Genomic DNA, 12,313 nt, shown 5'->3' with positions numbered 1-12,313 from the left:
TAAATGTTTGAAATGATGGATATACTAATTACCCAGATTTGATCACGACACCTTGTACACGCATACCAAAATGTCACACTGTCAACCATACGTATGAATAATTATTATGTCAATTAAAAATGAAATTTAAAAAATTAACCCAATTCTTAACATGATTCTGAAGTTTCTTATAAAAGACGTAATTTGTTCAAATCAGAGAAGGGTGGCCACAGACTAATGCTTCTCATAAAACGAGAGCCACCAAGGGGCTCCCAGGGACACTGCTCACATTGGTCTTCCTTAGATTTGGGAAGCAAGGTACTTGAGTCTGAGGGTCTCATCTGGACCCTTACTTTGCAAAGTTTCTTCTACACAAAGGTAATGGAATGCACTTAACAGTATCTATTATAACATAGCTGCAGTGGAGCCAAGGTCAACAGCAAGCATATAACTGAGTGGATTTTTGTTTTCTTTTTCTTAATGGAAATAACTTTATGATTAGATAATACATGTTCATTATTTATTCAAATTATAGAGTATATGGAAATCTTCTCATAATTCTATCCTCTAAAGAGAACCACTACTAACATCTTGGTGCCTATACTTCTATGCTTACTATGCTTAATTATATAAAAGTACTATATAAGTGGTGGGAAAAGAATGTGACCGAACAAACTTTCTATCAAATAAAAACACAAAATAAAAAGAGCATATGCTATATATATATTATCTGGTAACCTGCTTTTTAATTTTTTTGATATTTGTAGATTTTTATATATTTATAAATATATTTGTTAGGGGCTGAATATTTATCAATTAAAAAATAAGTGTTTAATTAGGATAGAGAGTATGATATTTTGAAATACATTTAAATAATAAAAAGGTTATTATAATAATAATCTGATTTTTCACTTAAATATATATTTGGAACATATTTCTAATTTTATTTCTTTTTAAAAATTTTTAAATTCTAATTTATTATGTATGACAGCAGAATGCATTACAATTCATATTACACATATAGAGCACAATTTTTCATGTCTTTGGTCATACACAGAGTAGAGTCACACCATTCATATCTTCATACATGTACTTAGAGTAATGATGTCCATCTCATTCCACCATCTTTCCTACCCCCATGCACTCTCCCTTCCCTTCCCTACCCCTTTGCTCTATCGTCTAATCCTCCCATGCTTCCCCACTCCAATCCCATTATCAATCAGCCTCCTTATATCAGAGAAAACATTCAGTATTTGTTTTTTTTGGGATTGGCATTACATTCTCCAACTCCATTCATTTACCTGAAAATGCTATGATTTTATTCTCTTTTAATGCTGAATAGTATTCCATTGTGTGTGTGTGTGTGTATATATATATATATATATATATATATATATATATGTGTGTGTGTGTGTGTGTGTGTGTGTGTGTGTGTGTGTGTGTGTATGTGTGTGTGTGTGTGTGTGTGTGTGGTGTGTGTGTGTGTGTGGTGTGTGTGTGTGTGTATATATTACACTTTCTTTATCCATTCATCTACTGAAGGGCATCTTGGTTGGTTCCACAGTTTAGCTATTATGAATTGTGCTGCTATGAACATTGATTTGGCTGTGTTCCTGTAGTATACAGTTTTTAAGTCCTTTGGGTATGAATTGAGGAGAGGGATAGCTGGATCAAAAGGTGGTTCCATTCCCAGTTTTCTAAGGACTCTCCATACTGTTTTCCATATTGGCTGCACCAATTTGCAATCTCACCATATATTTGGAACATCTTAATATTCTATTATCTAAAGACTTATCTTACCCTTCTTAATAGTTACACGATTGACTACAGGATTGCAAAAATTTGATGTATAAATAGTTCCCAGCAGTGTAATTACCATCCCTGAACATCTCTCTGTGAATACCTTTCCTACATTTTCTTTAATCATTTTGAAAATACTCTGTCATTTACTGTTTCTGCTGAGAAGTCAGCTCATAGTCTCATTGTTCATCCAGGGTAATGTGTCCTATCCTGTGACTCACTTTTGGTTTTGGTTTTCAGCAGTTTTTCCGTGTTTTCAGGTATGGTTGCACGCATCCTTCTCAGGCTTTGTAGCACTTCCTGACTGCATGACAAGTGCCTGCCATCAGTTTTGGAAATATTGCCTCTGCCTTACCCCACCTGACACATGCACCCTTTTGGCCACATTCCTGTAGACTCTTATTCTCTTTTATGCATTTTGTCTCAACGTGCTTTAGTATTTCAGATATTTTCTTTTGATTTCTCTGACTTCTAGTTTATAAAGAAAGCTATCTCTGGCTATACCTAATAGGCTGTCAGATTCATCCACTAAGTTCTTAATTTGTTATTATAACTTATTAGTTCTAGGCTTTCCATTAGATTTTAAAACTAGTTTTCAGGTCTGTGCCTACTTTTGTCTGATAATTTTTTTTAAATCCATATATGTAATTATATTATCTTATTCTTTGTAGGTTTGTGTCTATTATTTATCTTAGTTTTATATCACATTATCTTACCTCCTCATATGCTTGTCTATTTATTAACTGAATGCTAATTAGGTTCTATAAAAATTATAGAAATAATTTGAAGCTCTGACAAGATATCTATCTCCCTCTAGTTTCTGACTGGTGACCAGGAAACATTTACAATCCCAGAAAATCTAATTTAACTGTTCTCAACTAAGATTTTACTGGAGAATTAATCCATGCAGCATATCGTTTGAGTGACTTAATTCTCCAAAGAAAGGTATATAGCAAATATGATCCTTGATATAAAGACAGGATCTAATTCCATACAAATAGTAGATGCCTTAGAACATTAGGGATTTATTATTTTTTGGAAGCTCAATGAAGAATTGTCTCAATCAAACAAGTCAGTAGGTGAAAAATGGTTCAAAACCAAGTTTCTGTCTTGATGAGGGCTGGCCCATTTCCAGCTCCTACTGAGTGGGTCCCAGGGTCCTCCTTAGCCATCCCCTGGATGTCTATGCTTTCTCCCTTAAGCCAACTTTTCAGTCTAAGTTTCTACCCCAGTGTCTTTAAGAATAAAGTCCTCAAAGTCTGATTGTCTTGATTTTCTTCTGGATCTTGGCCTCAGGATTCTTTAATTGTCATCCTTTGCCTTTAAAACAGATTTTAAATATTTGGCTTTGATTTCCTAATTGTTCTTAGCAAGGCAGTTAATCCAAACAACCCAGCCCACCATTATTAGAAAAAGGATTTCTAGAACAAAGGGATGCACGCTTGACATTTTGACAGTTACAGCCGTATTGCCCTCCTGAATGGTTGTACTAAGTGCCCACCAACATCAGGGGTTCCTCTCTCCACATCCTTCCCAGCAGTGGGGGTAACACTCTTCTTGAAAATAATTGATAGTTTGATGGTTTTCCTTAAATTTCTACCATTTAAGTTTCAAGTTACTTAAGGAAAAGGAGTATATTTGCTCTGTATATAATTTCTGAACATTCAAAATTCTTTTGATGCTCTCTTAGGTATAATTTTCAGTATTATGGGAAATACACTTAGAACCACCAAGTGGCGTTTCTAATTTATTATCAACATTATAATGCCGGGTGGTGTTTTATCTCCTACTATCTTCTGTTGCTATTTAGCTGGTTTATCTTCTACCCATGACATCCAAGACAGGAATAGTGTCCTTTTGTCCCTTGGCAACATAGTGTCATTAAGTGAGTATTGCTTTGATTATAAGAAAAAGAGGAATCCTAGCAATATTTGGGATAGCTGACTTAGTCACAAGGTTCCCTGGAAGAGAGATTCCTGGTGTTAGTGACAATACTCTAGAATAAGAACAAAGCTTCCAGAGGACCCGAACACTGTCACTTACTCCACTTTGCTAGAGTTCTAACCTAATGGCAATAATATGTACTCCTTGATTGAGATCAATCAGAGATATGAAAAACTGTGCTGTATAGATGTAATAAGAATTGTAACGTGTTCCGCTATCATTTATTTATTTTTTAAATCAATAAATTTTTTAAAAAATGAGAATAAATAAATAAATAACAAAGAACACTATGAGAGAGCGAGAGCGGGAGAGAGAGGGAGAGAGGGAGGGGGGGAGAGAGAGAATGAGAGAGAGAGAGAGAGAAGAGAGAGAGAGAGAGAGAGAGAGAGAGAGAGAGAGAGAGAGAGAGAGAGAGAGAGAGAGAGATCTCCAGCTTTCGGAATGGCAAAGAAAGAAAATTGCAAATATATCATGGAATCAACTGCAGGACTATTTATAACTGTCAGGCCCAAAACCTTCTCCATCTGTTACCTTGACTGCCTTCCTTTAAAAAAATGGAGATGTGTTATAATAAAGCAGTGGGCCAATGTTTCTTTGGGAATTATTAATTACTTCAAAAGAGCTTGTCTTATTTGTAGCTAGCTTCTTCCCTCAGCTAGCATGGAACGGGAGTATGAGTAAGAACCAGTCTTGCATTTCTAAAAGTTTATCTAAACTTTTGGGTCATATTATAAATGTTACTTTTCCACAAGATTTTTTTAAGCAGATTTTTTTTTTTGGTCTTGGCAAAAGGCAGCAAAAGGGATAAACATGAAGGAGCTCGTAGGCTTCAAGGACAGATTCCTTATTAAAGAAGCCAAATATTAAAGTATTTTTTTAAATAAAGCAATTTCTCATCTATGATTACAGTGTCCTGGTTTCACACATGAGAAGGAGAGCAATGCACTACAGAATCCCTTTAATAAGCCTGAAATTGCTGAATGCAATAGAGATTAATGCAGTAAATACCAGAAAATGAAAACCACAGGATTTTGAAAATTTGCCATCTGCTGTGGTCTGTTTGTGTTCTACCCTCTACCCCTTGCCGAATTCTCATATTCAAACCCTCATCTCCAAAGTGATGGTGTTAAGAAGTGGGGTGTTGGAAAGTGATTAGATAATGAGGGTGGAGCCCTCATGAACAGGAGGATTAGAGCCTTCCAAAGGAGACAGGAAGGAGCTTGTCCAACCCCTCCATCAGGCCTCCGAGAAAAACCAGTAAGTAGTGTGGGTAACAAATCTGAACAGAAGCAACTTTTAAGGGAGAGAGGGCTTATTTGGCTGATGGTTTTGGTCCATGGTTGCTTGGCCCTGTTGCTTGGGCCTGTGGCAGCACAGTACAGTGTGGTAGAGCACATGGCAGAGGACACCTGTTACCTCATGGTGTCTGGGAAGCAGAGAGAGAGGGGAGAAAAAGAAGGAGGAGGAGGAGGAAAAGGAGGAGGAAGAGGAGTGGGAGTCCCAATATCTTCTTTAAGAGCAAGCCAGCGGCAATCTTCCTTTCACTAGACCCTGCCTTCTAAAGATTCGACCACCTCTGAATGGTATCACAGGTTGGTAACCAAGCCTTTAACACATAGGCCTTTGGGGGAACATTTAAAATCCAAACTATAGCAAGTGGTATGAGGAATGGACCCTCACCAGGTGCTAAATCTGGTAGCACCTTATCTTGGACTTTCCAGCCTCCTGGACTATGAGAAACAAATCTCTGTTGTTCATAAAGCACCTGGTCTATGGTATTTTGTTACAGCAGCCTGAACAGATGTCTTAGCTATTCCATATTATACTTATTCCTGAATAGTGAGATAAGAAAAATGGGGGTGAAGAGTAGCAACAGGAAGAACAAATGCCATTATTTACACAGATTACTACTAACTACTTGAAAAATCTAAAAATATTTGTAAACACTTTTTAAAAATTAATAAGACTGGGTTTGGGACATAGCTCAAGCGGTAGTGCACTTGCCTGGCATGCGCGGGGCACTGGGTGCAATCATCAGCACCACATAAAAAAAATAAAATAAAGATGTTGTGTCCACCAAAAAACTAAAAAATAAATATTAAAAAATTCTCTCTCTCTCTCTCAAAAAATTAATAAGACAGAATAACATTGAGAGTTACCAAATTAGTGTACAAAAGTCAACTGCATTTCTACACTCAGCAACAGTTAGAAAAATTTAATTTTCAAGATACTATTTATAATAGCAACAAAAATAGAAAGTACCTAGTAATAAATCAACAAAATATACCTAAGACCCTTAAGAAGAAAATTGTAAAACTTTATAGAAAGATGTTCACAAAACCTAAATAAATGGAAAACTAGATTTACAGCATTCTTGAAAAGGAAGACTCAATATCATAATGATGCAGATTTTTTCCCAAATGATCTATATCTTTAAATTCACTATTCTGCTAAACAAAAGCCCAGGATTCTAAAATTTAAATGTAAAATCAAAGGTCAAATAATAAAGACTCTTCTGAAGAAGAAAACATTGGAGACTTGCCTTTCATATGCTAAAGTCTGGTATAAAGCTGTTGCAATAAGGGAGTATAGTTTGGGGGAAGAAAGGGCAAAATGGCAAAGGGAACAGAACAGAAAAGTTAGAATAGATGTACTCATATGTGTGAATTTGACATATGACAGCAGATGCTAAATATCATGAGGAAAGGTGGTGTATGTATTCAAGGAGATGAAACAACTAGAACTCTCCAATGGGATCTTAAAAGACTGAATCATGGTACCCAAAGATATGTACATCCTAATACCCGAATCTGCAAATACCACTTTATATAGCAAGAGGGGTGATTAAAAATTTTGGATGGGGATGTCATCCTGGATTAGCTATATCTTAAAAATTGTCTTGAAACCAAGTAATAGTAACTCTCCAATTTTATCATTTTTTTTTTCAAAAATTGTTCAGCTAATCTAGGTTCTCTGCATTTCCACAGGAATTTTAGAATCAGCTTGACAATTTTCTATTTTAAAAAGCATCTGGGATTTTAATTTTAATCACATTAAATATATAATAAATTTTGGGAAAAAACAACATTTTAGAAATATTGAATTTACCAACCAACGGCCAACGTTCTGTTTTCTGTTTAGGTCTTTAATTTTTCTCACCAATACTTTGAAGTTTTTGTGTTGTATGTTTTGCATACATCTTGTCAAATTTATTTAAATAAGGACTTTAAAAAAGTCCTTATTTAAATAAATTTATCTCTAAGCACTTCATATTTCTAATGCTATTGAAAATTTTATATATATAAATATATACATATAAATTATATATGTACATATATCAAATATATATATTTTGAATTATATATATATAAATATATGTATAATTTTATATATAAATACATATATAATTTTATATATAAATATATATATATATAAAATTCCAGTTTCCCAGTGTTCATTGTTAGTGTGTAGAAATAGATTTCCTCTATATGGATCTTGTATCCTGCAACTTTGCTACATTTGCTTTTTTAAAGTCCTTATTTAAAATGAATATTCTCCAGCACCATTTCCACAGATTTTAATTCATAAAACATAGATGAAAACCCAAGAACCTACATTTTTAATGAACAGTCAGGGTGATTGTGGTGCAGATTCTCTAAGGGGTTTACTTTGAAAAACATATTAAAATTGTTAACTACATTAACTTCTGACAACATGGCAGAGGTTAGCTGACTCAATCCTTCTTCTACTCCAATACAAAAAGAAAAAAAATGCTGATTAAAACATGATATATATATTTTTAATGCTTATCCAAGCTCAAAATAAAGGAAGGAAAATACCAGGTATTAGAAATAAAAAGGAAACTTGGCTAGTATAATCAACGAGCCAGGTGACCCAAAGAAGGCCCAGGCTTGTAGAGTAGATACGGGCCTATCTAGTGGTCTAGTGGATTCAGCTTTCCCTCACAGAGAGGACATGTGGTCTTGTTCCACCTGGGAATGGAGAATTGAACTGAGATCTAAGCATAAGTTCAGGACCCTGAAAAAGCTATCTATTTCCAAAAAGGAAACTATAAAAATTCTACTACTGGCCCAGGGAAGCAAAAGTAAAGCTTGACTTCTAGCTAGCACTCTGAATAGGGAAAAGAGGCTCTAGGGAAATCAAATTCCTATGTACAGGTTTGCAACCCAAATTTGCACTATGTGATAGGTGTAAGAATCAGAAGGTGAGAAAATAAAAACCATAGAACCTGTGGCAGATGACATTAAAAAAACCCTCTGAGGGACTGTTTTCATAATCCATCCCCATGCTAAAAACAGTTCATAATATGAATATCTTAAACCATCTGAAGAAACAATCTAGCATGAGGAAAATCAGTCATTACCACAAAAATGTGAGTTAGCACCCCAGGAATTTGAGATATTAGAAAACTTCTATGGAAACTCTTAATAAAGCATTCTCAAAATCTTTGAGGAAATGAGTGAAGAAACAGAAAACATAATGAAGGAAGAAAATATGGAAATACTCAAACTACATGTAATTTCTAAAAATGAAATGTGAAGTCAATAAAATGAAAAGCTGAATAGATGAATACATCAAAGAGTAGAGATGGCAGGAGAACTAATTAGTCAACTAGAAAAAAAGGTCTTTGGAAAATACCCAGAATGCATCACAGAGAGACAAAGAGACTAGAAAGGTAAAGAAGAGATTAAGAGACATGATAACTCCCAAATGAGAAGATGGAGATAATAAGAAGAAAATAACTAAGAAAATAAACACTTTGATGAAAAATTCTTGGTCTGAAGAAGCATGTCAAGTACCAAGTAGGATAAATAAAGACAAATCCATCCTAATGATATTCTTTTGGCCCTGGGAGTGGGGGCGGGGGTTAGGGGGTGTACCAGGGATTGGACTCAAGGGCACTCGAACACTGAGCCACGTTCTCAGCCTATTTTTATTTTATTTAGAGAGAGGGTCTCACTGAGTTGCTTAGCACCTCACTAAATTGCTAAGGTTGGCTTTGAACTTGTGATCCTCCTGCTTCTGCCTCCTGAGTCGCTGGGATTACAGGCATGTGCCACTGTGCCCAGCCCCAATAATATTCTTAGTAACAATCAAATTGAGAGAATAGACAGATAATGCACAGAAATGACAATTAGATTGCAGTAAACTGCTCGTGTCAATAATACAGTCCATTGTCCACACTGTGAGAAGCAAGCAGATACAGGAGAGGCCATGGGTAAGGTTCTGGCAAACAGCTCCAGGGGAAGCCCCTGCCAACAGCCAGCATTAATTGCTAGGTACACAGTAGGTCAGCAATACAATATTGTCAACATCCCTTTAGGGTGCTCCAGATGACACCACAGGGAACAAGAGGAAGGACACTTGCTGAGTCCTGACCAAATTGCAGAGCTTTGATCCAAATCAATGACTGCTGATTGGTTTAAGCCACTAAATTTAGGGTGCCTTATTGTGCAGCACTAGATAAATGGAACAAGGTGACAAACAAATCAGGGTTTTTATTTCACTCACATATCAAGGACATTGGGATGTATGGTTTAGGGTGTGATGATGCTGCTGATTTGGTAAAAACAAAGATGAACACAATTGTATTTACTACAGCTTTTTAATAATCTTTAATACAGGGTGGGCTAGTCCTTCCACATTATTCTTGTTTTATGAATTTTTTAGGCCTTCCTAGTTCATTGATCTCCCTCATAAAATATTTTTAGATCAATTTGACTAACTAACAACAATAAACATTGATATTATCACTGAGAATACATTATCTTTATAGGGGGGAACTGACCCATTTATGATGTTCATTTTCCTGACCAAAAACATAGGCATACTTTCCATTTGTTCAAGTCTTCTTAAATCTGGCTTATGTATACATAGCTATTTGAATTTTATTCTCTTTGTTTGAAATATTTGGCAGCTAAAAATGCCACTTAAAGAGTAAATAATGAAGAAACGATTTGTTACTCATAGGACTGAGAACCTTCATCTTATTATGAAGTTTGATGAGTTTTGAGAAAGTCTACCAATATGTACAGTGTCACTTACATATTGCTCTGAAAAACCCCATTTTTTTTGAATGATTGGGGTTATTCAGTTTTCTCTTTCCTAAATCTAGCTCAATCTCTATTCTTTATTTCAAGTAAAATAACAATCAAAAGCTCCGAATTGAGACATTTCTCCCTCTTACAATGTACAAAATGCAAGTGGATGATGAGGCTTTATCTCGCCTGAGTCTTTAAAGCACGACTCATTCTCGCTAGGCAGTGTCTTCTGCATTCGACTCTGTAACACCAGGGACCCTGCTACCTAGCAAAATATTTCACAGTTCAAATCAGACAACGCTGCTTCCTGTTGCAGTTCCCATATGCTGATCCAAATCCAGAAAGTGTTGTCTCCCTTTGTGATTCATAAAAGTGGTGATCATTATGTTTAAGTTAAGAGTTTCGATTTTCCACTGGAAAGTCAGGATAGATAATGATTAGTTTCAAGACTCAGATCGGGGCCATGAGCAAGTCTTTAGAAATATCTAATGACCAGATTTAACAACTTCTGAGAAAATCTGATGATTTAAAATGTAGAAAATTGTTCAGTTTCAGATGAACTGACAAGACTTTAATGATGTTACATTTGCCATGGTCAGAGCCCAGTAGGCCACCCCCCAGCTTTGAGCACCTCATGCAGCATTAAGCCTGGAGTTCAGTCTGGTGTTCAAGGACAGCCTGCCGCAGTCTGGCTGGGCACGATTCAGGAGCCACTTGTCAAAAGAAACGAACTTTATTTTTAGAACCACACACGCCAAACAGCTCCTCAGGAAAAACCCTCAGAGCCCAAATGCCACCACCGGCTTCCCCCAAGCCTCTCTCACAAAAACACAAGCCTCTCCCACTCCCACAATCCTCCTGCTCTTGAGGCCGATTGGCTGGGTCATGTGGGCGGAGCCAAAGAAGTCCCCCAATGAGCTGCTCCGTGGTCTGAAAGGGCAGGGAAACAGCCCAATGAGCATCACCGCAGAGGAGCCAATCAGCTAGATGTTGTTGGGGCGCTGTGAGCCAATCATCAGAGGGCAGCTGGAAGTTTGCTGGGGCCCCTTCAGCTGTGGCTCTCAACAGCAGCCCTCTGCCAGGTGGGTCCCTCTTGGTCTCCCTAGCAGCCACACTCCCTAAGAACTTGTGATTCTTTGCCATTTTATGTTCAAAGTATTTCTCTCATGTTTCACATACTATTTCCCTGTCTGACATGCATTTTTGGGTTTTTTTTGTTTCTTTTCCACTTGACTGTCAGTCAGTACTCCAAGGGTCACTCTCTCTGGGAGCCTTCCTTGACACCCAAGACAGCCGTGGATGTTCTTCTATTATTCATTCAATTGCCATGTAGCATTGCAATGTAGCTTTTGGTTTAGGTGTGTTTCTCCCACTCATTTTTATGCTTTCTGAGGCAGGAATTATCCTTCTATGCATCTCTATACTCAGGAGGCCTAGATATAAAGTTATCAAAGAAAAGAGTTGCATTTGGAGAGGTGGGTTAAGTCTCGTGCATCCCAAGAGGACTCCCTCAACACCAGGGCCTTCCCTGCTATTCCCAGGTCTCAGAAGATATTCACAAAAATGGAACATTGCCCAACAGTGAAAATGTCACACAACCCAGAGCAAAAGCAACAACAGGGATGAGATGTGTAGAATGAGTTCATTTCAAAACAGGCAATGCAAAACTGTATTGTTTAGAGGTGCCTACCTATGGATAAAAACCATACATGAGACCAAGGAAATGATGGTCCTAAAGAACAGGATAGTGATTAATCTGGAGTATGTTTGTGTACAGTACAACTGGGAAGGGACACAGGGGCTTCTAGAGGACCAAAACTATTCTATTATTGATCTGTATGGAAATTACATACAGTGTGCCTGCTGTGATTTGTTGTAATAAATATATATATATATTAGTTTCTTACTGTTGCTACTACAAGTTGCCATAAACGTAGTGGCTTATTGTACAAATTCACTATTCTGAAGTTCTGGATGTCCAAAGTGGGTCTCACTGGGCTAAAATTAAGTTACTGTCAGGGCTGCCTTTCTTTCTGGATGTTTTGAAGGAAAAATCCATTTTATTGTCTTTTTCAGTTACTACAGGCTAACCTCCTTGCTCCTTTCTTCTTCAAAGACAGAAATAGCTGGTTGAGATTTTCTGATATAACATCACTTGGACTCTGTGATGGCTATTTAAGGACCCTTGTGACTATACGGAGTGACCTACACAATCCAGGATAATTCTCCTACCTTAAGGGTAGCCCATTAGTAACCTTAATTCATCTGCTGCCATCATTCCTCTTTGCCATGTAATGTAACATGTCCACAGTTACATATTAACAGGTTCTGAGCATTAGGACATGGACATTTTTAGGAGGCTCACAATATATATTATGAAAATTTCTGAATTTTCTTCTAGTATATTGTAGAAGTGGACTAGAAGTTTCTGGATTGACATGAGTCTGTACCCATACTTCAGACCAGCGTCCCCTATACCAGACTCCTTAATGGATCTGGAGGAAATGTTGGCACAGCAGTGTTTAGAC

At 36.8% G+C, this 12,313-nt stretch overlaps 1 protein-coding gene across 8 annotated transcripts in view; it reads right to left on the bottom strand.

The window, feature by feature from the left end:
* Positions 1–12,313, bottom strand: part of Hydin (HYDIN axonemal central pair apparatus protein) — a 358,781-nt gene that overhangs the window by 226,384 nt on the left and 120,084 nt on the right. The gene's annotated exons all lie outside the window — the stretch shown is intronic.

The sequence above is a fragment of the Ictidomys tridecemlineatus genome, chromosome 15, assembly GCF_052094955.1.
Source record: "Ictidomys tridecemlineatus isolate mIctTri1 chromosome 15, mIctTri1.hap1, whole genome shotgun sequence".
Classification (NCBI taxonomy): domain Eukaryota; kingdom Metazoa; phylum Chordata; class Mammalia; order Rodentia; family Sciuridae; genus Ictidomys; species Ictidomys tridecemlineatus.
The sequence above is the reverse complement of the archived record's forward strand: the minus strand, read 5'-3'. Positions and strand labels throughout refer to the sequence as shown.